At 45.9% G+C, this 22,299-nt stretch overlaps 1 protein-coding gene across 7 annotated transcripts in view; it reads right to left on the bottom strand.

Annotated features, from left to right (window-relative positions):
• Positions 1-3,825, bottom strand: part of LOC112430076 (inverted formin-2) — an 18,316-nt gene extending 14,491 nt beyond the window's left edge. For all 7 annotated transcript variants that reach the window (XM_076875947.1, XM_076875949.1, XM_076875950.1 and 4 more), the window contains exon 1: positions 3,228-3,825. The gene's annotated coding sequence lies outside the window, so the exon portion shown is untranslated. The remainder of the gene's footprint in view (positions 1-3,227) is intronic.
• Positions 3,826-22,299: the final 18,474 nt, after the last annotated feature.

The raw sequence follows: 22,299 nt of genomic DNA, 5'->3' as shown, positions 1-22,299 counted from the left end.
GTATATATTTGTTTTTTGTTAAGTTGCCTAATAATTATGCACAGTAATAGTCACCTGTACACACAGATATCCCCCTAAAATAGCTCAAACTAAAAACAAACTAAAGACTACTTCCAAAAACATTCAGCTTTGATATTAATGAGTTTTTTGGGTTCATTGAGAACATGGTTGTTGTTCAATAATAAAATTATTCCTCAAAAATACAATACAAAATACAACTTGCCTAATAATTCTGCACTCCCTGTATATATATAAAAAAAAAAACACCCAGCACGCCCCTGCGGGCGGTTTATCCTTCAAGCTCGGGTCCTCTACCAGAGGCCTGGGAGCTTGAGGGTCCTGCGCAGTATCTTAGCTGTTCCCAGGACTGCGCTCTTCTGGACAGAGATCTCCGATGTTATTCCCGGGATCTGCTGGAGCCACTCGCCTAGCTTGGGAGTCACCGCACCTAGTGCTCCGATTACCACGGGGACCACCGTTACCTTCACCCTCCACATCCTCTCGAGCTCTTCTCTGAGCCCTTGGTATTTCTCCAGCTTCTCGTGTTCCTTCTTCCTGATATTGCTGTCATTCGGAACCGCTACATCGATCACTACGGCCGTCTTCTTCTGTTTGTCTACCACCACTATGTCCGGTTGGTTAGCCACCACCATTTTGTCCGTCTGTATCTGGAAGTCCCACAGGATCTTAGCTCGGTCATTCTCCACCACCCTTGGGGGCATCTCCCATTTTGACCTCGGGACTTCTAGGTTATACTCGGCACAGATGTTCCTGTACACTATGCCGGCCACTTGGTTATGGCGTTCCATGTATGCCTTGCCTGCTAGCATCTTGCACCCTGCTGTTATGTGCTGGATTGTCTCTGGGGCATCTTTACACAGCCTGCACCTGGGGTCTTGCCTGGTGTGATAGACCCCAGCCTCTATGGATCTTGTACTCAGAGCTTGTTCTTGTGCTGCCATGATTAGTGCCTCTGTGCTGTCTTTCAGTCCAGCTTTGTCCAGCCACTGGTAGGATTTCTGGATATCAGCCACCTCCTCTATCTGCCGGTGGTACATACCGTGCAGGGGCCTGTCCTTCCATGATGGTTCCTCGTCTCCCTCCTCTTTCTTGGGTTTCTGCTGCCTGAGGTATTCACTGAGCACTCGGTCAGTTGGGGCCATCTTCCCAATGTATTCTTGGATGTTCCTTGTCTCATCCTGGACTGTGGTGCTGACACTCACCAGTCCCCGGCCCCCTTCCTTCCGCTTAGCGTACAGCCTCAGGGTGCTGGACTTGGGGTGAAACCCTCCATGCATGGTCAGGAGCTTTCTTGTCTTTATGTCAGTGGCTTCTATCTCCTCCTTTGGCCAGCCTATTACCCCAGCAGGGTACCTGATCACGGGCAGGGCGTACGTGTTGATGGCCCGGATCTTGTTCTTACCATTCAGCTGACTCCTCAGGACTTGCCTGACCCTCTGCAGGTACTTGGTGGTTGCAGCCTTTCTAGCGGCCTCTTCATGGTTCCCATTTGCCTGCGGGATCCCCAAGTACTTGTAACTGTCCTCTATGTCTGCAATGTTGCCTTCTGGTAGTTCAATCCCCTCAGTTCTGACTACCTTCCCTCTCTTTGTTACCATCCGACTACACTTCTCCAGTCCGAACGACATTCCAATGTCATTGCTGTATAGCCTGGTAGTGTGGATCAGTGAATCGATGTCTCGTTCACTCTTGGCATACAGCTTGATGTCATCCATGTACAGGAGGTGGCTGACAACTGCTCCGTTCCGTAGTCGGTATCCGTAGCCAGTCTTGTTAATGATCTCACTGAGGGGGTTCAGGCCTATGCAGAACAGCAGTGGGGACAGAGCATCTCCTTGGTAGATCCCGCACTTGATATATATATATATATATATATATATATATATATATATATATATATATATATATATATATATATTAGGGGTGCAACGATACACAAAATTCACGGTTCGGTTCGGTTCGATACTTTGGTGTCACGGTTCGATATTTTTTCGATACAAAAAAAATGTTCATGCCTTTTTAATTTGTCATTTATTAAAATTATAAATATATATTTTAACACAAAAGTACAGTTTTTAAATTTAACCCTAACCCTTGTGCGTGTTGTTTTTTAGCTCGTCATATTGCAGCCACAGAAATTCTTTTGTCCATGAAACCATAAAGCTGCACTTTCTTTTTGCCTTATAGTCTGATTTGTCATAACTTCTCCGTTTTGTGGTAAGCTTTTCTTTGGCTGTCACTTCTTCACCCTGACCTGTCTTATTTGGCTCAGCAGAACTAAAATATATATCTGTCTGTGAAGGTTCTCAATCATCCAGGTCATCGTAGTGAAATATATATCCTGCCGCACTCACATAAGCTCAGCGATTCTCTGCGCGATCAAGCTCTCACATGTTTAAGCTGTGGGAGATTTCACTTGTCATGTTTGCATAGTAAGCTAACAATTAATAAGACGATGTCAGAGGAATTGGTGCACAAATTATCATCACTCACAGATCAGTGCTGTCGCTCTCTATACACAGTTCGCGCGATTGCAAAGTGAAAGCAAAAAAACAAGCGCAAATTCAAACACGATTTCAATATGTCACATATTGACAGTGGCTCACCCAATGACATAATTACCCAGCTACATTTCTGAAAGAATGCAAAAGCATTGACATATATTTTTCCTTCCTACAATAGCCCGACAGGCAGGGCAGAGATAGCCCCGGGACGTCGGGCTAGCGATATTGCAAGCCCTGTATCTGATTGAGGAATCACTCATCTTTGGAAAAGAGAGTTTATTACAGAGAAATGTCTCTTTCCAAAATAAAAGCTATACTATCCGCTTCTTCTGGGCTATATTCTCAGCAGCATATTAAACATATCAGGTCTCCATAAGGAGAATCCTGTGCTAACAGCTGTCTAAATGACTCGGCTAAAGTTTGTAGCATGCATGCTTGTTGTTTTTGTCTTTGCACTAGGATGATGTAAATGTGCAGTCATATTCGTTGTGTTCCCACTAGTGCTTTCAGGTTAATCTCGTTGAAATAACCTTAACGCCACAACACGGCAAATCTCCGTTAACGAGCTACCCTATACAGAGGGGCTAGACGGCCAACACGTTAACGAGCTAACTGCGCTAACACACTAGCTCCCACCCATGTAATTGAGCATTGCATGGCACATCCAACATACTGTTTTACTTTAGTCCATGACTCGCTTACCTTCAGGGTCATACGTCACATGAAAACCAAAATAATTCCAAACGCCAGATCTGAATGAGGGTGGGGAGGTCCACTTCTGTCTCGCTAGCTTGCCCTGCGCTCTTCCTTCTGACCATGCTGTCTGTGTTGAGTGCTCAGTGAATCTGCGTTCGACTACTCCGCCTAGGCTGCACTCTCGATCGTCAGAAGGAAAGTTGATAAAATAAATTACAAATTTTGTATTGTTCTTTTTTTTTCTCCCCTTTGGTTTTCTTTCTTTTCTCTCCCCCTCTTTCTTTCATTCTTTCCCCAGTCATGTCTGTCCCGTTTGCAACTGAAAATAAAATAAATTCATAATTATAATAAAGGTCAATCAAATGGACCAATATGATGATCCACTTAAAATAAATCCTCTTGGCATCTTTCTTGGCCTCAAGACAACAATTCTGATGGCTATAGATCCAAACGGGACACAAAAAAAAAAAAAAAAAAAAAAAAAAATTGAAAAAAAAAAAAATTGAAAAAAATTGTATTGTTCGATACATATGCGTACCGAACCGAAAGCACTGTATCGAACGGTTCAATATCGATACGAATATCGTTGCACCCCTAATATATATATATATATATATATATATATATATATAATATTTATATATATATATATATATATATATATATATATAAAAACACCCAGCACGCCCCTGCGGGCGGTTTATCCTTCAAGCTCGGGTCCTCTACCAGAGGCCTGGGAGCTTGAGGGTCCTGCGCAGTATCTTAGCTGTTCCCAGGACTGCGCTCTTCTGGACAGAGATCTCCGATGTTATTCCCGGGATCTGCTGGAGCCACTCGCCTAGCTTGGGAGTCACCGCACCTAGTGCTCCGATTACCACGGGGACCACCGTTACCTTCACCCTCCACATCCTCTCGAGCTCTTCTCTGAGCCCTTGGCATTTCTCCAGCTTCTCGTGTTCCTTCCAGCTTCTCGTGTTCCTAACATATACATACATACATATATATATATATATATATATATATATTAGGGGTGCAACGATACACAAAATTCACGGTTCGGTTCGATACTTTGGTGTCACGGTTCGATATTTTTTCGATACAAAAAAATGTTCATGCATTTTTAATTTGTCGTTTATTAAAATTATAAATATATATTTTAACTCAAAAGTACAGTTTTTAAATTTAACCCTAACCCTTGTGCGTGTTTTTTATTTTGACAGCGAATGCGCACCTGCGGACCACTTATGTGCAGCCCTGGTTATTTAGCTCATCATATCGCAGCCACAGAAATTCTTTTGTCCATGAAACCATAAAGCTGCACTTTCTTTTTGCCTTATAGTCTGATTTGTCATAACTTTTCCGTTTTGTGGTAAGCTTTTCTTTGGCTGTCACTTCTTCACCCTGACCTGTCTTATTTGGCTCAGCAGAACTGAAATATATATCTGTCTGTGAAGGTCATCGTAGTCAAATATATATCCTGCTGCTTTTACACAGGCACTCACATAAGCTCAGCGATTCTCTGCGCGATCAACCTCTCACATGTTTAAGCTGCGGGAGATTTCACTTGTCATGTTTGCATAGTAAGCTAACGATTAATAAGACGATGTCAGAGGAATTGGTGCACAAATTATCATCACTCACAGATCAGTGCTGTCGCTCTCTATACACAGTTTGCACGATTGCAAAGTGAAAGCAAAAAAACAAGCGCAAATTCAAACGCGATTTCAATATGTCACATATTGACAGTGGCTCACCGATGCCAATGACATAATTACCCAGCTACATTTCTGAAAGAATGCAAAAGCATTGACATATATTTTTCCTACAATAGCCCGACGGGCAGGGCAGAGATAGATTTTGGTAGCCCGACTGAAAAAAATCGCTAGCTCCGGGACGTCGGGCTAGCGATATTGCAAGCCCTGTATCTGATTGAGGAATCACTCATCTTTGGAAAAGAGAGTTTATTACAGAGAAATGGCTCTTTCCAAAATAAAAGCTATACTATACGCTTCTTCTGGGCTATATTCTCAGCAGCATAAGGAGAATCATGTGCTAACAGCGGTTTAAATGACTCGGCTAAAGTTAGTAGCATGCTTGCTTTTTTTTGTCTGCTTCCACTTGTCTTTGCACTAGGATGATGTCGGCGTAAATGTGCAGTCATATTCGTTGTGTTCCCACTAGTGCTTTCAGGTTAATCTCGTTGAAATGACCTTAACGCCACAACACGGCAAATCTCCGTTAACGAGCTACCCTATACAGAGGGGCTAGACGGCCAACACGTTAACAAGCTAACTGCGCTAACACACTAGTTCACACCAATGTAATTGAGCATTGCATGGCACATCCAACATACTGTTTTACTTTAGTCCATGACTCGCTTACCTTCAGGGTCATACGTCACATGAAAACCAAAATAATTCCAAACGCCAGATCTGAATGAGGGTGGGGGAGGTCCATGTTGCAAAGAGAGCTTAACTTCTGTCTCGCTAGCTTGCCCTGCGCTCTTCCTTCTGACGATGCTGTCTGTGTTGAGCGCTCAGTGGATCTGCGCTGGACAGTGCAGCCTAGGCGGAGTAGTCGAACACAGATTCACTGAGCGCTCAACACAGACAGCATAGTCAGAAGGAAAGTTGATAAAATAAATTACAAATGTTGTATTGTTCGATACATATGCGTACCGAACCGAAAGCACTGTATCGAACGGTTCAATATCGATACGAATATCGTTGCACCCCTAAAAAAAAACAAAAAAACACCCAGCACGCCCCTGCGGGCGGTTTATCCTTCAAGCTCGGGTCCTCTACCAGAGGCCTGGGAGCTTGAGGGTCCTGCGCAGTATCTTAGCTGTTCCCAGGACTGCGCTCTTCTGGACAGAGATCTCCGATGTTGTTCCCGGGATCTGCTGGAGCCACTCGCCTAGCTTGGGAGTCACCGCACCTAGTGCTCCGATTACCACGGGGACCACCGTTACCTTCACCCTCCACATCCTCTCGAGCTCTTCTCTGAGCCCTTGGTATTTCTCCAGCTTCTCGTGTTCCTTCTTCCTGATATTGCTGTCATTCGGAACCGCTACATCGATCACTACGGCCGTCTTCTTCTGTTTGTCTACCACCACTATGTCCGGTTGGTTAGCCACCACCATTTTGTCCGTCTGTATCTGGAAGTCCCACAGGATCTTAGCTCGGTCATTCTCCACCACCCTTGGGGGCATCTCCCATTTTGACCTCGGGACTTCTAGGTTATACTCGGCACAGATGTTCCTGTACACTATGCCGGCCACTTGGTTATGGCGTTCCATGTATGCCTTGCCTGCTAGCATCTTGCACCCTGCTGTTATGTGCTGGATTGTTTCTGGGGCATCTTTACACAGCCTGCACCTGGGGTCTTGCCTGGTGTGATAGACCCCAGCCTCTATGGATCTTGTACTCAGAGCTTGTTCTTGTGCTGCCATGATTAGTGCCTCTGTGCTGTCTTTCAGTCCAGCTTTGTCCAGCCACTGGTAGGATTTCTGGATATCAGCCACCTCCTCTATCTGCCGGTGGTACATACCGTGCAGGGGCCTGTCCTTCCATGATGGTTCCTCGTCTCCCTCCTCTTTCTTGGGTTTCTGCTGCCTGAGGTATTCACTGAGCACTCGGTCAGTTGGGGCCATCTTCCCAATGTATTCTTGGATGTTCCTTGTCTCATCCTGGACTGTGGTGCTGACACTCACCAGTCCCCGGCCCCCTTCCTTCCGCTTAGCGTACAGCCTCAGGGTGCTGGACTTGGGGTGAAACCCTCCATGCATGGTCAGGAGCTTTCTTGTCTTTATGTCAGTGGCTTCTATCTCCTCCTTTGGCCAGCTTATTACCCCAGCAGGGTACCTGATCACGGGCAGGGCGTATGTGTTGATGGCCCGGATCTTGTTCTTACCATTCAGCTGACTCCTCAGGACTTGCCTGACCCTCTGCAGGTACTTGGTGGTTGCAGCCTTTCTAGCGGCCTCTTCATGGTTCCCATTTGCCTGCGGGATCCCCAGGTACTTGTAACTGTCCTCTATGTCTGCAATGTTGCCTTCTGGTAGTTCAATCCCCTCAGTTCTGACTACCTTCCCTCTCTTTGTTACCATCCGACTACACTTCTCCAGTCCGAACGACATTCCAATGTCATTGCTGTATAGCCTGGTAGTGTGGATCAGTGAATCGATGTCTCGTTCACTCTTGGCATACAGCTTGATGTCATCCATGTACAGGAGGTGGCTGACAACTGCTCCGTTCCGTAGTCGGTATCCGTAGCCAGTCTTGTTAATGATCTCACTGAGGGGGTTCAGGCCTATGCAGAACAGCAGTGGGGACAGAGCATCTCCTTGGTAGATCCCGCACTTGATGGTAACTTGTGCTATGGGCTTGGAGTTGGCCTCTAGTGTTGTACGCCACATCCCCATTGAGTTCCTGATGAAGGCTCTTAGGGTCCCATTGATCTTGTACAATTCTAGGCATTCCAGTATCCAGCTGTGGGGCATTGAGTCATAGGTCTTCTTGTAATCAATCCAGGCAGTGCACAGGTTGGTCAGTCTGGTCTTGCAGTCTCGGCTGATTGTTCTGTCTACCAGTAGCTGGTGTTTTGCACCTCTGGTATTCTTGCCAATTCCTTTCTGTGTCCCGCTCATGTATTGACCCATGTGCCTGTTCATCTTAGCCGATATGATGCCTGACAGGAGCTTCCATGTAGTACTGAGGCAGGTTATTGGTCGGTAGTTGGAGGGGACCGGTCCCTTCTTGGGGTCCTTGGGGATCAGGACCGTCCGGCCTTCAGTTAGCCATTCCGGGTGTCTTTCGTTAACTAGCAGCTGGTTCATTTGTGCTGCCAGACGCTCGTGGAGTGCAGTCAGCTTCTTCAGCCAGTAGGCGTGAACCATGTCAGGCCCTGGTGCTGTCCAACTCTTCATACTAGAGACCCTTTCTTGGATATCTGCCACTGTGATGGTTACTGGACCCTGTTCAGGGAGGTCGCTGTGGTCTGCCCTCAGATCCTCTAGCCACTGAGCATTGCCGTTATGGGTTGCATCCTTCTCCCATATGCTCTTCCAGTATTGCTCCGTCTCCAGCCTTGGTGGTGCTGTTCTCTTATTGTTCCCTTGCCACTGAGAGTACACCTTTGCTGGTTCTGTGGAGAACAGCTGGTTTATTCTCCTGCCTTCTATCTCTCTGGTGTACCTCCTCAAGCGGCTGGCCAAGGCTGTGAGTCTTTGCTTGGCAGTTTCCAAGGCCTCAGGTATGGACAGCTTGCTGTATTTCTTAGGCACCTTATTTGTCGCACCTTTCTGCAACTCCGTTAGTTGGCTAACCTCCCTCCGTGCTACTTTGATCTTGCCCTCTAGCCTCCTTCTCCATGGAGGGTACTGCCCCTTGTCGCTGTTCAACTTGTAGCCAAGCATCTCACTGATCACTGCTGCCGTATTGTAGATCAGCTTGTTAGTGTCGGTAATCGTGGTTGTAGGTATTGCCCATAGTGCTGCATTAACATCATCTAGCAGACCTTCTGAGGGTACTTCACGTAATCTTGGTAACCGGCTACGGGGGATCCAGGTTTCAAGCTTGGCCATGATCCACCCCTAATATATATATATATATATATATATATATATATATATATATATATATATATATAAAAAAAACACCCAGCACGCCCCTGCGGGCGGTTTATCCTTCAAGCTCGGGTCCTCTACCAGAGGCCTGGGAGCTTGAGGGTCCTGCGCAGTATCTTAGCTGTTCCCAGGACTGCGCTCTTCTGGACAGAGATCTCCGATGTTGTTCCTGGGATCTGCTGGAGCCACTCGCCTAGCTTGGGAGTCACCGCACCTAGTGCTCCAATTACCACGGGGACCACCGTTACCTTCACCCTCCACATCCTCTCGAGCTCTTCTCTGAGCCCTTGGTATTTCTCCAGCTTCTCGTGTTCCTTCTTCCTGATATTGCTGTCATTCGGAACCGCTACATCGATCACTACGGCCGTCTTCTTCTGTTTGTCTACCACCACTATGTCCGGTTGGTTAGCCACCACCATTTTGTCCGTCTGTATCTGGAAGTCCCACAGGATCTTAGCTCGGTCATTCTCCACCACCCTTGGGGGCATCTCCCATTTTGACCTCGGGACTTCTAGGTTATACTCGGCACAGATGTTCCTGTACACTATGCCGGCCACTTGGTTATGGCGTTCCATGTATGCCTTGCCTGCTAGCATCTTGCACCCTGCTGTTATGTGCTGGATTGTTTCTGGGGCATCTTTACACAGCCTGCACCTGGGGTCTTGCCTGGTGTGATAGACCCCAGCCTCTATGGATCTTGTACTCAGAGCTTGTTCTTGTGCTGCCATGATTAGTGCCTCTGTGCTGTCTTTCAGTCCAGCTTTGTCCAGCCACTGGTAGGATTTCTGGATATCAGCCACCTCCTCTATCTGCCGGTGGTACATACCGTGCAGGGGCCTGTCCTTCCATGATGGTTCCTCGTCTCCCTCCTCTTTCTTGGGTTTCTGCTGCCTGAGGTATTCACTGAGCACTCGGTCAGTTGGGGCCATCTTCCCAATGTATTCTTGGATGTTCCTTGTCTCATCCTGGACTGTGGTGCTGACACTCACCAGTCCCCGGCCCCCTTCCTTCCGCTTAGCGTACAGCCTCAGGGTGCTGGACTTGGGGTGAAACCCTCCATGCATGGTCAGGAGCTTTCTTGTCTTTATGTCAGTGGCTTCTATCTCCTCCTTTGGCCAGCTTATTACCCCAGCAGGGTACCTGATCACGGGCAGGGCGTATGTGTTGATGGCCCGGATCTTGTTCTTACCATTCAGCTGACTCCTCAGGACTTGCCTGACCCTCTGCAGGTACTTGGTGGTTGCAGCTTTTCTAGCGGCCTCTTCATGGTTCCCATTTGCCTGCGGGATCCCCAGGTACTTGTAACTGTCCTCTATGTCTGCAATGTTGCCTTCTGGTAGTTCAATCCCCTCAGTTCTGACTACCTTCCCTCTCTTTGTTACCATCCGACTACACTTCTCCAGTCCGAACGACATTCCAATGTCATTGCTGTATAGCCTGGTAGTGTGGATCAGTGAATCGATGTCTCGTTCACTCTTGGCATACAGCTTGATGTCATCCATGTACAGGAGGTGGCTGACAACTGCTCCGTTCCGTAGTCGGTATCCGTAGCCAGTCTTGTTAATGATCTCACTGAGGGGGTTCAGGCCTATGCAGAACAGCAGTGGGGACAGAGCATCTCCTTGGTAGATCCCGCACTTGATGGTAACTTGTGCTATGGGCTTGGAGTTGGCCTCTAGTGTTGTACGCCACATCCCCATTGAGTTCCTGATGAAGGCTCTTAGGGTCCCATTGATCTTGTACAATTCTAGGCATTCCAGTATCCAGCTGTGGGGCATTGAGTCATAGGCCTTCTTGTAATCAATCCAGGCAGTGCACAGGTTGGTCAGTCTGGTCTTGCAGTCTCGGCTGATTGTTCTGTCTACCAGAATATATATATATATATATATATATATATATATATATATATATATATATATATATATATATATATATATATATATATATGTATGTATATATATATATCAGAATCAATCAGGCTGGGTCACCCAAAAAACTTCCACCCATCATCTTCCTTCTACTAGCAGGTTGTAAGAATGTCTAAATCTCAACAGTCGAGTAGTGTAATGCAAAACCTGTAACATCTAAATTGAATCAGAACTACACATTTTGGTAAATTTATGCATATAGTAGGCGCTGAGATCCTGCCTTCCTCTGTTCTAGCCTTCAAGCATGCAGTGCAGAACAAACAAAAACAAGGTGACATATTTGTCACTGACTGGCTCACTGGGGGAATCTATCATTCCCTTGGGAAACCACGTTTACTGCTGCCTTATTACCAAAAGCAGTGTGCTTCAAAAAGATACAAAAAACAAAAAGCTCATCTGTTTTCAAAGTCAAAGATAAAAGCTGTCCCTGGTAATTCGAAAAATACTCACATGAAGCTTATCTAATATAGCCGGCCCTGTCTGCACACTGCATTTCATACACGTTAGAGCATTTTAATTAACAGCAACAAGCACCTCTACCAGAAATGTAAAACAGGGACTTTCTCTCTGTGTCTCGGTGTGTGACTCTGCTGCAGACACCGGACTCCATCTGGCCCCCACCCGGCTCCCGAGGCCTTTCTGCTGCCTTATCGTGCATCATCGATTAGGCTCGGGGATGAAGCTGTCCGGGGACCACCCATTTGTTTCACTCCTGCTGTTGTTTACGATCACTACAACCCCCTATCATTCTCTCACTCCATCTCTCTCTCTCTCTCTCTCTCTCTCTCTCTCTCTCTCTCTCTCTCACACACACACACAAACACACAAACAGCTTCCCCTGGAGGAGACAAGAGAGAGTGTGGCTCCAGAAGTGACAGAAGTGGGCTGTGTTGGTACATTACTGTGTGTTGTGCCTATACAAAAATTTTTTGCATTAAGATATCAGGATATAGTTAGCGTATTGTCTGTCTTGTCTTAATGTTGGTTTAAAATGGAGCACTGTAACAAAAAATAATTTCCCCCAGGGATCAATAAAGTATTCTGATTCTGATTCTGATATGTCATGTTTGTTATTCATTCAAGACTGTAAATATAAAAACAATGCTTTGACGGCATTATATAAATCTCAAGTATTCATAAAACCTTTCTTTTTGTAAAGCAGTAAAATACTGTACTGAAGTTGCTGATTGTTTAGTTGGAAACAGCACTGTCTTCAAGGTTAGCTAGCTTCCTACTTACTGAACGTGTTTGTGCATTAGGTCCTCTACAGAACGCTGACCAGCTAATGTACCATCTACGTCCACACAGGAACCATTCAGTAATAAAGTCACAAATTCTTTGGTACCACTTGGTACGCTGTACTTGCACACCTAAAATATCAGAAAAAGCTTAGAAGATCAAACATAAGTGATACATCCATTTTTTAACTTAATGCACATGCATATTTGTGCAGTTTGTTACTAACAGCCTGTTGCAAAAACATATCATTTGTTCCCATTCCTTAAGTGAAATCTATGAAAATGCCAACGATAACACAGTTTGACAGGCATAAAATAGTATTTTTGTACCACCAAGGTTATTCCCAAAGAATCATTAGCCAAAGTGGCAGTTCTGTGAAATCTATGAACAATATCTGAAGGTCATATCCTTAAGAATTAGGGAAAAAATCCAGCAAAGACCAGACAGAGGACCAGAGAGATCTGGCACTTCAGCTGATCCATCTATTGTTCACCAAAGCCTCATCAGACGTGGTCTCAGTAAAAGGCTGTCAAGAAGCCATTCTTAAGGAAGGGAAGCAGGGAGAAGAACTGGATTGAAATCAGTGTAGTGATTAGGGCTGCCACGATTAGTCGACTAGTCACGATTTTGTCGACTATCAAAATCGTCGACGACTGATTTAATAGTCGACGCATCGTTTGAAGCTTTGTAAGATCCCAAAAGACGCAGGAATAAGTAGCAGGATTTAAGAGTGTAATAACGGACTGAAACAGAAGATGGCAGCACTGCATGTACAAGGATGCCAGCTGCCGTTAAACCCCGAAGAAGAAGAAGCTGTGTCCCAGAATTCATAGCGCAGCCCAGCTCAGTTTCCAACAATGGCGGCAGCTAGTTAGTTTTAATATTACTCTTATTATTCTTTCTGGGTCACAAAATAAACGTTTAACATATTTTCAGGCAGGAATGTAGCTGTGTAAACCTCAAATATCTGCTCAGTTTATCAAGACACCGCATATTTTCAAAAGCGCTCCGACGTTTTCGGAGACGTCTGTTACCCACTAGCTCGATAGCGAGCCGGGGGCAAGGCTCACTAGAGCCGTGAGAACACCGGACTCCCGGCAAATCATTTTCAAACCCACCGCCGTCTTTCGCTACTCAGGTTAAACATGATATATAAGTCACTTAGATAACTTAAAAATGTTATTGTTTAGCCTTTTTTTTTTGTATTTTATTTGTTCCTGAGTAAATCTGTTTGGCTGAGATTAAAGTTATAGTTTTTACACAGCTGAATAAACGTCAAGCAGACAGCTGATTATCAGAAGTGTGAGATGCTCGAGAATATACTCCAGTGTCCCGTTATATTTTAGATAGCAAGGAGTTTATTAAACTTCACCAAAACAATCTGCAGATTTCATTAAAATTTAACAAACTATCATCTTGTCTTTATTTTTAGTTAGCACAGACCTTAAACACTTAAAGCTGTAAGCTAATGATAGTTATATAAGAGCAGATGCTGCTGGTGCAATAAGCTGTACGCTGTACGTCCAATGGACGATGATCTGATTAGTCGACTAATCGCAAAAATAATCGGTGACTAGTCGACTATCAAAATAATCGTTTGTGGCAGCCCTAGTAGTGATGAATCTAAATTTGAAAATTTTGGTTAACATCATCATCCACACGTATGGACAAACCTCAATAGAACAAACAATAGAACATGATCTCTCACTTAGCCTCTTTAGAGCCCGTATCCCAACATTACTGAAGCACTGTAGTACTGTCCTGACAGAGAGCACAACAAAATTCAGCCGTCATTCAAAGACGAACTTTGAATGCCCTTCAAGTATTCTGGAAAACTATTCCCTATGACTATTTAAAGAAATTACAAAAAAGCTATATCAAAGGGTTAAAGTGAACAATCCAGGTACAGATATCCATAAGCTGTGGTATCAGTACCTCAGCACGAAGCAAGTAATAAAGGCAGTAACGTTTTTAAGTGTAATATCTCTGGGTACACTTCATTTGGTGGCCTGCCTGCCCTGACACTGTGGACAACTTTGTGTAAGCATATTGCACAGCCTGATAATGGTTTGTTCAAAACTGGGATTGTGTAGAAAGAGTCTAGACATAAATGGGAACTTGATCTGGTACAGCTGAATCAATTCTAAGGATTTATATTTACACATTTAATTTTCTGTATGATTAATCCTTTTTTTAAAATTAATTATGAAAGTGAGTGCAAAAATGTCACTCCACAGTGTTCCAACGGCAAAGTTCTTTTTGTGTTGGTTCCATGCCTCACCAATAAAGGGCTGTAGTGGAAATCAAATCTGTTATAGAATGTCTGTCAAGTCCAAACATGGAGGAATCTCATCAAGAGGAATTCTTCCAAACCAGATTAGTCAGGCTGCTGTAAAGTCATTTACAACTTGCAGGCATTTCGTGTCTTTTTATTCACTGGTTAGTAGACTTCCCTGCATGCCACTCAAGTGTGCTTCAAGTCCACCCCTTTGTAAAGTGCTTTTGACCAGAACCTGCAGCCGCTGTATAATCGGTTAAGGCTATCACCAAGGCTGCAGAGTGACAAGACTGACCTTGATTTCATGACAGCAGAGCAGTCCCATATGGTCTACTGGTTAGGAGTCCTGGTTTTCACCCAGCTGCCCTGTTTTCAACTCCCGGTATGGAAGCATGGCTTTAATGTGGCCATAAGTTGATGTGTTCTTTTTGCTGGATTAAATGGGGAAAGGTGTTGGCTGAAGTCCAACAACAGATAAGCCAGCAAACCTCTGGCTAAGCACATGGTATAAAACAGCTAACTGTTCAGATCAGTACTCTACAGTCCACATCTGGACAAGCAGGACTGCTAGTTTGTTTGGGGAGTCAAGGTGGCTGTTTTATGTGAAAAGCAAATGACCATCTTCGAACTGAGGGAGGGGGCATTAATAACACTCTGGATTTGGTCGTAACACTTGGCATAGAAACTGAACAGTTATCACAACCCAGCACTGGACAACAAATTTGATGCCATTCTGAAAGTGCTGTAAGTATCTGAAAGTATCTACAGTAGGTTACAAAACTGATTTCACCACGTATCTTCTTCAGTGCCATGTGGCAAGATAATATAGAGCAGCCACCTAAACTTTAACCCCACAGAGGTTTTGTTATAAACTGGCAGGATTGGACCCAAACGCAGACTCGCAGAGAGGAATTAAACTCAAAGCACAGCTTTATTGTTGGGGAATACAAATTAATTTAAACTGGAATACAGGAACCTAAACTAAACACACAGAAAAACACACAGCCATGAGGAAGATTGCGACGCAGACATAGATACACACAAGGGCAAATAAGGGAACAAACCACAGGAGGGAACACAGATGAACATGATTTAACTAACTAGACAGGGGGAAACAAAACTGAACATGACACACATCAGACAGGAGAGTATCAAAGTAAAACAGGAAGCACTAAGACTCATACTAATTCATACACCATGACACGGGAGCTGGGAGGAAAGAACACTCAGGGAAACGAGGGGAACAAGGGAGGTAACGGGAGGAAACAAAGAGGGCGACACGGAAACAGTTAAGGGAGACGAGACACAGACATGCAGATAACATGCTAACTGGAGGGGAAATGGCATCGCACTCATTTAGAAAAACTGTTTATTACTCTATAAAAAAAGCTCTTTGTGAAGCTAGGATATGTTAATATGATGAATACCTTAATATTCAGTCATCACTGGTGACTTTTCTTCCCCATTCTGATGCCCATTTTGCATTTCCACGTCCACATATCTAAATGCACTGAATTTCTGCCATCTAATTTGCTATACATACAATATACATGAAAAGAATGTCCGGTAAGTGTTTGTGGTTCATGTCATCATGTTAAATAGATTCATATAGATTCAGTGTATGCAGCTTGTGCACACACAAATTCAGGACTGAATGTAAATACAGGTTATTGTCCTTTTTAAATGAAGGTTCTGTCTCCCACAACTGTCCTGTGCTCCAAATGGAAATCTCCTACATGGCAAGCATACTGATAGACTGTAATAACCTCATCCTGTGACCTGTCAGCTTTGACAAGTGCACCAGGTGCACTGCAAAGTGTCGCCTCCACACTTTAGTGTTTTTCACAAGGTTTTGGAATCTGATTGTTTGGTCCATTTGCACAGGGACACAACTGACAGGGGACTGCGGTAATTGGATTGATGTTGGAATGTGTGTGGCCATCAGTTTCTTAGATAATTCCCCTGACTCACTCATTAGACTTGGAAGCAGGTCTTTAATTAATTATATTTCAGCACCAGCTAATTAAGGGTGGAAATACGGTATGAATGAAAATAAATGAAAGGTGGGAATCAGCTTGTACTTGTTGATGGCATCATAAATTTTCCATTTCAAAAAAAGAAGTAGAGTGGAACATTTTTAAATTGCAAAGTGAAAAAATAAGGCAATGTTTTCAGCAGAGTAAATAATCCTGGCTGACACTAGAGTGATATAAATGGGAAATGCTTCACAGTTATATGGCTGTTTTTTACCTTTGCTAGATTCTACAAAGCACTTTAGAATATGTTTATTACTCAACAGTTCATACACGCTCACGCACCAGTTGCTTATTTAGTATTTGTAAAATAAAACTAATGAAAATGTGAAAAATGAACAACAGTGGGCAATAACAATAACTTTTAGTTCCCACTGAGAGAGACTGGCTTTTCTTTCCTAGGATTAGTTTCTTAATATATCCATTTGCTGTGATGCATTTATTCATGGATATCAGGGGTGGGCAGCATTTCTTTTCTCAGAATGCCAGCATGACTTAGATACAGTAAGCCAAAGGCCAGTAGTATTAAATATGTTGAAAAAGTGGCACATTTATATATTAAGGTCAGTGTAGGCCGGGGTGGTGGTCCCCATCTTTAAGAAAGGGGACCGGAGGGTGTGTTCCAACTACAGGGGGATCACACTCCTCAGCCTCCCTGGGAAAGTCTATGCCAGGGTGCTGGAAAGGAGAGTTCGTCCGTTAGTCGAACATCGGATACAGGAGGAACAATGCGGTTTTCGTCCTGGTCGCGGAACACTGGACCAGCTCTTTATCCTCTCCAGGATACTTGAGGGTGCATGGGAGTTTGCCCAACCAGTCTACATGTGTTTTGTGGACTTGGAGAAGGCATTCGACCGTGTCCCTCGGGGTGTCCTGTGGGAGGTGTTGCGGGAGTTTGGGGTGTCTGGCCCATTGCTACGGGCCATTCGATCCCTATACAACCGTTGCAAGAGCTTGGTTCGCATTGCCGGCAATAAGTCGGACTCGTTCCTGGTGGGTGATGGGCTCCGCCAGGGCTGCCCTTTGCCTCCGGTTCTGTTCATAATTTTTATGGACAGGATTTCTAGGCGCAGCCAAGTGGCGGAGGGCTTTCGCTTTGGTGGCCTCAGAATCTCATCTCTGATTTTTGCAGATGATGTGGTTCTGTTGGCTTCATCGGGTGAAGGCCTCCAGCTCGCACTGGAACGGTTCGCAGCCGAGTGTGAAGCAGCGGGAATGAGGATCAGCACCTCCAAATCTGAGGCCATGGTTCTCAGCCGGAAAAGGGTGGAGTGCCCACTCCGGGTCGGGGATGAGTTCCTGCCCCAAGTGGAGGAGTTCAAGTATCTCGGGGTCTTGTTTGCGTGATGGGAGAAGGGAGCCGGAGATCGACAGACGGATTGGGGCTGCAGCTGCAGTAATGCGGACGCTGCACCGGTCCGTCCGTCGTGGGAGCTGAGTGTAAAAACGAAGCTCTCAATTTACCGGTCGATCTACGTCCCTACCCTCACCTATGGCCACGAGCGGATACAAGCGGCAGAAATGAGCTTCCTCCGAAGGGTGGCTGGCCTCTCCCTTAGAGATAGGGTGAGAAGTTCGGCCATCCGGGAGGGGCTCAGAGTAGAGCAGCTGCTGCTCCACATCGAAAGGAGCCAGCTGAGGTGGTTCGGGCATCTGACAAGGATGCCCCCTGGGCGCCTCCTGGGTGAGGTGTTCCAGGCATGTCCCACCGGGAGGAGGCCCCGGGGCAGACCCAGGACACGCTGGAGAGATTATATCTCTCGGCTGGCCTGGGAACGCCTTGGTATTCCCCTGGATAAGCTGGAGGAGGTGGCTGGGGAGAGGGAGGTCTGGGCCTCTTTGCTTAGGCTGCTGCCCCCGCGACCCGGCCCCGGACAAAGCGGATGAAGATGGATGGATGGATGGATGGAGGTCAGTGTAGGGACTTATTAAGTAACGCGTTACAGTAACTACGTTATTATTGTGGTAACGAGCATGGTAACTAGTTATTATGCCAAAATCAGGAACGCATTAATCGTTACTGGGATTTAGATAGGCTCGTTATTCTTTACTTCGTGTGGTGGCATCGCGGAGCTTCCACAGATTCAGTAACATTAGCAAGTGGTGGAGGCCAGCAGGTGGATGAGGGAAAGGGGAGGCAGGAGGAGCAGAGGCCCGTTGTTAGGATGCCTGGGTGGTTGACCCAAGGTTTTTGAGTTTATTATTTATTATTTCCAGTCTTTGGTTTCTTTGAGTTCTGTCTTATGGTTTATGTCTCTGTCTTCTCTAGTTGCTCTGTCTCCCCTGTCAGCTGTATCCCCTTGTCTAGTTCGCGTCTCTGTGTATCCTTAGTTGCGATGTCCCCGTGTCCAGTCAGTGTCTGTGTTTGCCCTGGTCCCACGTCTCTGTTCCCTTTGTTATAGTGCCTGCCTGTGAGTCTGTGTTATGTTTCCTGTTTTACTTTGAAAGTCCATGTCTCATGTTAATGTGTCTGGTTTCGCTTCCCCTTGTCTCGTTAGGCCTGATTTGCCCCAGCTGTGTTTCCCTCCTGTTACTCATTCCCTGATTGCTCCCTTTGTGTATTTAAGCCCTGTGTTTCTCTGTGTCCGTGTCGTGATCTACCGTTTACCTAGCTGTGTGGTCTGTCAGTCCTCCGGTGTAAGTGTATTTTGATTTTTTCCCCCAGTTATGTTATATGTGAGTTTAACATTAAAGCTGTTTTGAGTTCACGATTGTCTCCGGAGTCTGCACCTTGGGTCCTATTCCTGTCTGCACACAGCCACACATAACAGAAGATTGCGACCAGAACATGGACCCTGCAGACTCTTTTTCCTCGGAGTTCAACGGTGAGATGATGCGGATGGTGAGCCTGCTCGACCGCATTGCCCAGTCACAGGATTTACGGACTATGGTAGTCGGGCTAAGTGCAGTAGATGCCATCATTCGCCATAACCCTCAGCTTTCTCAGTTTACTAAGGACACTAAGTTGGACAGCACCATTACTGCCTGGAGAGAGCAAGTCAAGGCTGGTGAGCTTGCTCTCTCACTCACTACATCTTCCCCACCGCTGCCCCAGGACAACACACATTCTCCTTCTGTCTCAACATTGCCACGGACTTCCTCTCCCTCCCCACACCAGCCGGGTTCTCGTTCGCCTGCGTTTTTCCTGGCAGCTATGTGGTCGGACGATGAAGAGGTCTCTGTTTCTCCGCCAGTTCCCTCATTCAGAAGGAAACGACGCCACCGTCGCTCCTCTCCTCAATCTTCTGTTCTGTTGTTCCCGCTGGGGGTTCTGGAGAACCGCTTCAGCCGTCTGTTCCCGTTGGAGGGTCCGAGGAACCGCTTCAGCCGTCTGTTCCCGCTGGGGGTTCTGGAGAACCGCTTCAGCCTCCTGTCTCCGCTGGAGGGTCCGAGGGGCCCGTTCAGCCTCCTGTCTCCGCTGGAGGGTCCGAGGGGCCCCTTCAGTCGTCTGCTCCCGCTGGGGGTTCTGGAGAACTGCTTCAGCCGTCTCTTCCTGCTGGAGGGTCCGAGGAACCGCTTCGGCCTCCTGTCTTCGCTGGAGGGTCCGAGGGGCCCGTTCAGCCTCTTGCCTTGTCAGCTGGGGGTCTGGGAGGACCCAGCCAGCACATCCCAGTGTCTGCCGACGGTTCTGGCGAGGCCATTCAGCCACCACCGGCTCCACCGCCTGCAACCTCAACATCCACGCCGCCCGCAGCATCTGCTTCCGCCTGGTCCGGTCCAGCCTCTGCAGCTCTGCCTGGTCCAGCCTCCGAGTGTTCAGCTTCGTCTGCGCCTGAGGTCCCCATGCCGTCTGGGCCTGCTCGTCTTGCTCGTCCTGCTCGGCCGCTTTCCAGGCCAATGATCGGACGTCATTGCCGTCATGGACGGCCCCCTGAACTACGCTGCAGTCATGGACGGCCCCCTGAACTACGTCGCCGCCGGTGCCTCCCGCCCGCCCGCCCGGCCTCCTGACCTGCTCGGTCACCGCCGGTGCCTCCCGCCCGCCCGGCCGGCCTCCTGGTCTGCTCCCTCGCCGCCGGTGCCTGCCGCCTGCCCGGCCCCCTGGACTGTTTTCTGGGCTCTTGGGCCGTCAGCCGCCGGGCCGGCCCCCTGAACTTTCTGTGAACTGTTTTTCCTGGCCGCCTGCGCCTGTCGTGAGCTTGTGTTTTGTTATGTTGCTTTCCGGGCTTTTTTTTTTTTTTTTTTTTTGTTTCTGTTTCTGGCTCCTTGTTTGGTTTTCTCTAGTTGCTCTGTCTCCCCTGTCTGCTGTATCCCCTTGTCTAGTTCGCGTCTCTGTGTATCCTTAGTTGCGATATCCCCGTGTCCAGTCAGTGTCTGTGTTTGCCCTGGTCCCACGTCTCTGTTCCCTTTGTTATAGTGCCTGCCTGTGAGTCTGTGTTATGTTTCCTGTTTTACTTTGAAAGTCCATGTCTCATGTTAATGTGTCTGGTTTCGCTTCCCCTTGTTTCGTTAGGCCTGATTTGCCCCAGCTGTGTTTCCCTCCTGTTACCCATTCCCTGATTGCTCCCTCTGTGTATTTGAGCCCTGTGTTTCTCTGTGTCCGTGTCGCGATTTACTGTTTACCTAGCTGTGTGTTCTGTCAGTCCTCCGGTTTAAGTTTATTTTGATTTTTTTCCAGTTATGTTATATTTTGAGTTTAACATTAAAGCTGTTTTGAGTTCACGACTGTCTCTGGAGTCTGCACCTTGGGTCCTATTCCTGTCTGCACACAGCCACTCATAACACCCGTGGCGGCTGCCGGTCCGAGTGTCAGGTGAACTGAACTTCAGGATCTGTGATCCCAACTGAATTTAAGAAGATATAAGTAGATGTTACATTTAAAAAAACATTACTGCCTTTATGCTCCCTAAAATGCTAAATCATGCTAAATACTGAAGCTGTTGGAAACCAGGTGCTTTCCATATGGTATTGCATGATGGTACTTTTCTGTGTTCATAATTCAATGAATTTTGACAAAATGCAGCCCTGGATCATGACAGCATCACTGTGTTTTACAGATGTCTGCAGACACTCACTGTTGAGCGTTCTCTCCTGATATTTTTTGTATTTTAATTAATTTTAGTAAACTTTTAACCAAATATGTAAAATTTGGATTCACCACTCTGTCAGGCATGGATTGTAGTTTCAGTTCTTATAGAAATCTGCCTTTTCTCCCTGTTTCCTTTCCTAAAAAATGGCTTCTTGATAGCCACCCTTTCACTGAGACCATTTGTGGTGAGGTTTTGGTGAACAGTACATGGATCTACTGAAGGTCCAGATGTATCTCTCAGGTCCTGTGTCAGGTCGTTGCTGGATTTTTTTTTTTTTTTAAATTTTTTTTAAATTTTTTTTTTCCTGTTTCTTAAGTACATGGCTTTCAGAAACTGTTCATAGTTTGTTTTTTGTTTGTTTTTTGTTTTTAGCTCTGTCACTTCTTTTGTCCTCCTCTTGTACAGTTGTCTCTAATTTATCAAGGACACGCTGCACACCACAGTGAGGTATGCCAGGTTTTTGCCTAATACATTTTGAGAATCACCTTGTTGGTGTCTGCCAAGTTGTGTTATCTTTGGCTAAAGACAGTGGAATAAATGTGTTTTTGCAACAGGCTGCTAGTAATAGAGTGCCTAAAGATACAATTTAAAATCTGGTATTTGCCAAGTTCTCTATGTGTAGACACAACACTTGCAGATCCCTTATCATGCTTTAATGATACATAGGTCAGTATTTAGTGGTTAAACAAAAAACATTCCTTTCAAAAAGGTGTCTTGAGACTTTTGTACAACATCATCATGAGCCTTTATATTCTAAAACCCACCTGCTGAACTCTAATTGCCCAGTTGTCTATATAACAACAGCTAAGCTCAGGCTTCATTCTACTGCGTCCCATCGGTGTTTTCCCTCTCCCTCTATGTTACGGCTGCCTCTTTACCTCAGCTAAAGACACAATCCTTGCATTATGCATGTGGTCTTTATTAAGCAAGTCAGGACTGAGTTT

Source organism: Maylandia zebra, linkage group LG17 (assembly GCF_041146795.1).
Source record: "Maylandia zebra isolate NMK-2024a linkage group LG17, Mzebra_GT3a, whole genome shotgun sequence".
Lineage (NCBI taxonomy): Eukaryota > Metazoa > Chordata > Actinopteri > Cichliformes > Cichlidae > Maylandia > Maylandia zebra.
This window is presented reverse-complemented; position numbering and strand designations above follow the sequence as displayed.